Source organism: Fundulus heteroclitus, unplaced genomic scaffold (assembly GCF_011125445.2).
Source record: "Fundulus heteroclitus isolate FHET01 unplaced genomic scaffold, MU-UCD_Fhet_4.1 scaffold_65, whole genome shotgun sequence".
In the NCBI taxonomy this organism is placed as follows: Eukaryota; Metazoa; Chordata; class Actinopteri; order Cyprinodontiformes; family Fundulidae; genus Fundulus; species Fundulus heteroclitus.
Window position 1 is genome coordinate 261501 of NW_023397088.1, and position 6000 is coordinate 267500.

A 6000-nucleotide genomic window follows, 5' to 3' on the forward strand; every position below is an offset into this window, starting at 1 on the left:
CTCTATCCCTTGTGTGCGGTCATCATTGTGTTTATTATCTTTGTCATAAAGCCTGCGGGTTATCGATGGATGAAATATTGGCTACCTACGACGACGATGTTTATAAAAACGATGTCGTGGTATTTGATTTTGTGAAAAAATATCAGCGTTGTGTCAAAAATAGGACTCCGTGCTCGTTTAATCACGGAACGTGTTCTTTACAAATGTTTAAAGATTGTTACAAACTGTAACCGGTCTAGAAGAAAAAACACTGTACGCACGAATAATTTGAAACAATAAAAGTATCTTTATTACAAATTCATTTCTCTAGTTTTTATTTCATACAGAGTTTTAAGGTGAAAATTTCAACCATGCAGGGTTCTTGACTCTTTTGCTCTTGACTCGTTCGTTGTAGGGGGTTGGATGCTCAAAGTCTATTCCGGAGAATTTAGGGGACAACACAATTTTTCCTTTTCGTTTTGCAAAAGGTTTAGCTCCATTCTTCTCCGACACGTCCGTTTCCGTCAAGCCTCTGTATTGCTCCCGGGCTTGCGGATTGCTGACTGAGGACACTGGGATGTTTAGCTCCTTCAGGGCGGTCATGAAACGGTTCCAGCCTACAGGTTCCTGGGTCTGTGTTTTCCTCTTAAACGGCAGCAGAAGGTTTTTCAGCAAATCGAGTAGATGTGAGCCTCCCATCACACGATCCCGATAAACAAATTCGCCTTTCGACGTCCAACCAGTACCATGTAGGGACAACTTTTTCAATATGTATTCTGCGTTTTTGCGATCTCTGTTTGGTAGAGCTTTTAGAACTTCGCTGGCGGTTTCATCCAATTCCATAGGAGAGGGTGTAGAAGCAGTAGAATCAGAGCCAGAGTCCGCCTCACCGTCATTATTGTCCGGGGTAGGGTTACGCTGCAAAGTTAAAGTCACTCTAGGTTCCTCCAGTTGACTTTGTTTGATCAGAGTCAGATATCTCTGCAGCAGAGTGTTGTACCTTTTAATTTTTTCATAAGAACTCAGTCCCTGTTCATTCAGTATTTCCCTCATTTTTGAATCCAAATCCTCTTCAGCCGTCTGTCTGATAGAAGGCTCTGACGGAGTCAAACGTTTGAACTGATGCGGAGAGACGAGATACATCTTTTGCGCCGTCCTAAGAGACATTTTCTCATCTCCTGATGAGACCTCCCACCAGCTCTCCGATTAAAGGAGCCACAACGCTTAGCAGGGGCAGAATGAATCCACCTGTTTGATTTTTCAGAGCCAGCTGCTTGCGTTTTAAACCCGTTCTTTTATCAGCCAGCAGTCTGATGATCTTTTTCTGCTTTTGTAGTTTTTTATGTTGAGCGGGAGATACTTTAACGTTACCTTTTAAGATATTCAGAGCTATTTCACACAAGGCTTTAAGAAAATCCGGCGAGCAGTGAGCGAGAATGTCTTTCCGTTTCTGTGGGGTGGCATGATACAGAGCCCTGAAAAGAGGTATGTTCCTTTTTATGCGTGTCGACATGGTAAATTAATTACTTGGGTACATACACAGCCGGCCACTGACCAGGGAGCATTCCCGTTCTCAGTCTGAAACGATCTGGGCAAGTGGGAGTCAGATCGACGATTAAATACCCGTGAGGTTCCCTGGTGGCGTCTTGAAAACTCTCCATAAAGAAAGTTTTCTCTGACGGGAACATCTGACGCGCTAATATATTCAGCTGCAGTTTATCTCTGGGGTTCTTAAACAACACCATATAATTAGTGTTTAAGCTGATGGTGCGGCTGTACTTGCCTTGATGAAACACGTTCTGAGTCAGCATCATCACGCTCATATTTCTGTGATGTCTGTATTGCGTAAAAATCTTGACCACTTCTGGATGCTCCGAAGCCTGGAAAATTACATCGTCCAATATAACCAGATGATTCTGATCAGGAGGAAACAGATTTTCATCATCAAAAGAATCAGGTAGTCCTTCGATGAATTTAATCTTTTTATTCATTCTCTGCAATTCAGCGTACATGGGTTGAAGAGATGTATAAATCCATACAATATTTACAGGTACAACATCCATAACATGGTTACAATTCTGCAAAACACGTTTAACAAAAAAAGATTTTCCACACCCGCTCGGACCCACTATCAGACATGAAAAAGGGGTTTTGAATCTAGGGTCAAATTCAATCTCCTGTGTTTCACCGGAGAGCGACATTGTTCTCGGTTAACCTTTTTAGTAACCAAAAGGGAGAGTTGTTCCGTCAGGAAAAAGCCTTCTCTTGTCATACACCAAGCGGAACTTTTTCTGAAATGTGGTATTTTTAAGTTGGAAGTTTCTTTTATCCCTCCTGATGGTATGCTGCGGAGCTTCTAACACGCCCCCTGTAGACCCCTGCAGATGACTTTCTACCAACTCTTTCACACTGTCAAAATTCACCCTCTCACTGCATTCCTGAGTTTGAGTGATGCCTTTACAACGCATCACAACTTTTTTCTGTTTTCTTGTCTGGTAAGCGTAGCTTTTGGGGCCTGTTGAAACAAATTGCTGTATGGTATCACCTCCCAGCTCATCCGTTAAATCCCCCAAATAATTTCCCAGCTCGAGGGAGGTCTGACCCGGTTTAACCACGTAGATCAGGCTGTCTGTGTCAATGTACAAAACGCGCTCCTGAAGCGGTTCGAGACAGGTGAATAGTTTCAACCGTGCGTGTGCCGTGGTGAATGCCGCGATAAACACATTATTCACCTTGTTGGGGGGAGAGATGCATCGCTTGTTGTATTTCCACTGAATCATACACATGTCATCGTTCAGAAAGTGAAAGTAAATGACCGTGTATTTACCTGAAAACAGGAAGTTAAAAAACTCAGCTGAGTCTGTGACAATGGTAGTTTGACCCAGATCATTTCTCTGCGCAAATTTCCCCCAAAAACTGTTCAAACACAGTTTAGCCACTTGCCTTTTAGCAGGATTCACCTCAATCTTCCGTACATCTAGCTGGATGCCTTGGTTCAGTTTGTAGTCTGCCACATACTTTAACCTGCTCTCCTCATCCGTAGCTTCAGCGGGAAAACCTGAAGCTTCCTGCTTACCCTTGAGAAAAGTGTTGATATACGGTTTAAAGATTGAACTGCTCTGGTTCTCAAAATGCCAAACCTCACTGATTTCAGCGACGGTGTAACCGAGTTCCAGAGCTTTGTTGAATTCGGGGGTTACCCACACCCCCGTCAACGCTCTCTCTCGGTCAGTGTGGTTGCATGGGCCTGCCTGGTAGTTCATTTCGGCGCAAGCACGGCAGAGAGTAAACACGAGTTTACCGGTAGATGTCTTGTACGGTAAAACGGGAAAAAACAGACCGCGGGGTGGAAACACAGTAGCCCTGATGAACCCGAAATAGCTACATGGATCGTCAAAATCTTTGCAGATGATTTTGGGGTGGCCGAGAGGATAGGGACAGTTTGCGTTCACGTACGGGTACAATGAGGTGAAATCTACATAATGCACCGATTCCTCCTCCTCCGCCGTGTACCGGAGTCTGAGAGCACAAGTACGCCCGCCGTATAAGGCATTACGCGGGGAAAGAGGCTCCGGTGCGTTGAAAGACTGTAGAAACCTTTTAAGACCCGGGTGTGAGTCCTTCATTAGGATCCAGTCGTGTTCCCATATAACTTCTAATTGCACGCCGTAAACCGATTGCAATAACCTCGCTTTCTCCATGGTAGCAGAGTGGAATGTTTCAAAGCAAACCCCCCTGAGAGGACAGGTCTGGTCGGGTGGAAAGCAAGTGGGACACCCATGAAAAAAACACCCGTTGAACTCAAACGCTATTTTCACCCCTCGAACCTCCGCGTATCCATCGATGTGATAAGGGCCGATTTTCTTTTCACCTTTATTGAGCGCATGCTGAATGAAAATGCCTCGTTCCTGAGCTACCCATTCTAACCACTGAATAGACGCGTTCGAAAATGTTTTACATTGTCGTCGGTAATCCACCGGGGAGGGGATCGCGAGAGTGTTAGGAGGGAGGAAATTGGATGTAAAGACATTCATACAGGCTGACGCAATGGTGATTGACTTTAAAGGATCCACGGTTGTCTCTTTAAAGAACTCTTCTCTGAATTTCACACAAGCCTTGAAAAGAATCTCCACATCATTTTGACAATAATAAAGAGCTTCTTTCTGAAAGTCAAAGGGGTGTTTACATGCTTCGTTGTACCAAGTGTAAAACCGATCCTGTTCGGAGGGATTCATGCGATCTACCGCATAGAAGCAGGGGGGAGGAAGCGGACCCACGTAGTTTAAAGTCTTCTCAGAGGAGAACAAGTGAGGGAAAAACCCTTTACAGTGATCGTTAAATCCCAATGCTTTCGGCATTTGGCTGAGTTTCATCGTAAGGAATGAAAGGCTGTCGGTGAATTTCAGATCGTAATCAGGCTCTGTAAAACAGAGAACTTTACTTCCCTGTGTGATAAGGTACGGTTTAATGCCCAATTCAACCATTACACTCAGAACCAAGTAAGAGTCAAACCCACGACTGTTGTGAGCTAGGAAAGTGTAACCTTTATAACAAGGTTTTCTAAAATGGAGCAGAAAATCCCTGACGCAGTTCAGCCCGTAAGAGTACCAAACTTCCCCCGCCAAAGTTTTTGTGTAGACAAGGAATGGGATGTGTCTCCCAGTTTGATCTGTAAAAGTTTCAAAATCGTAAAAAACCAGTTTATTTCCGAGTTCAGGGTCTGTCAGTGTGGGTTGAATGTAACACTGGTGCTCGTTTAACGTTACATCAACACCGCTAGGGACTTTCTGACGACAGATCGTGCATTTTATTGAACACTCGTGAGGTTTGCTCTCTTTGCCGGCTGACAAATCATATAGCCTTTTACACAGAGGGCAGTATTTAGTCGTTTCGCAGTTACTCACATGCTTTCCGAGGTAAGGTCTCAATCTGGGCTGTTTGTGCTTATCGAGGCAGAATGAATTACGACAGATTCGGTTACAATCTGTGCATTGTACAGAGTCGTACCGCTGAGTACAATTTGGATCGAGACAAACCGCACAGCGACCTTCGCAGTTATGTCTGTTGATGTTTTGGAAGCCGCTAAAGCAATAGCTGCAAATGTACTTAGAACCTGTGAATGCTGTGAGACTTTTTATTCCATAGTAATGATTTTTGAACAGAAGCAGAAAAATTGGATTTGAACGATCGGAAAAGTCAGTCTGGAATTTACGAAGCATTGCATCCTTACCGTCTTTATAGAAAACAACAATTTTCCTGTTGACAATCTTTTCAAATTTCTGCACATCGCTGAAAGTGACGGGGGTTTGCTCTGTGAGGCCTGCTGTGCGTTGCCAAAGTACAGCTTGCTGTACGGCTTGGGCGTCTGTAAAAGCAAGGTTACATAGATGGGCAAGACTGATTGAAAAACAGAGCTGATCAGAACGATTGGCGACGATATACAAATGTTGACGTTTTTTACGAATCAGTTCACAGTCCAATGTTTTTTCGGCTTTACGTTTGACACCTCCATGAGGGTTTCTTACAACCTGAACAATCATTTCTAAGTTGTTTGGATCCGGCAATTCCGCGTTTGACTGCGTTAGCTCCTCTAAAAATTCCAGAAATGCAGGCAGAATTGAATCACGTTCATCATTTACCTGAACGATGGCGTGATGAGAAAATCCTTCTCCGCTCAACTCTAGTTGGATAATATCGCTACGAGAGGCCAAACGAGCAGCTGACTCTGCGAGCTCTGTGAGAATGTGATACACTTGTGTGTAAAATTCAGCGGGGTTGGGAGTGTCGCCGGCTCGCGAGGCAACGACGTTGAAAGGACGTCTTATTTCTGTAACATTGAAACCTTCTCGCTCTCTCTGAGTTTGTTGGGTATGTTCAGAGCTGTTTACAGCTCGCTCTCCATGACTAGTGCACGGTTGATCTGCTCGATCGAGTGTGGGGAGGTTGGGTGCAATGAGGCTTGGCTGATGAGGCTGGTTGGATGAGGGATTTTGCGAAGCATGATTCAAAGAACCTGAGGGA

At 44.4% G+C, this 6000-nt stretch overlaps 2 protein-coding genes across 2 annotated transcripts in view; both read right to left on the minus strand.

Annotated features, from left to right (window-relative positions):
* Positions 1–6000, minus strand: part of LOC110368152 (NLR family CARD domain-containing protein 3) — a 445883-nt gene that overhangs the window by 40170 nt on the left and 399713 nt on the right. The gene's annotated exons all lie outside the window — the stretch shown is intronic.
* The window catches only part of LOC118561497 (NLR family CARD domain-containing protein 3-like), a 54902-nt gene that overhangs the window by 13413 nt on the left and 35489 nt on the right, over positions 1–6000 (minus strand). The window lies entirely within an intron of this gene.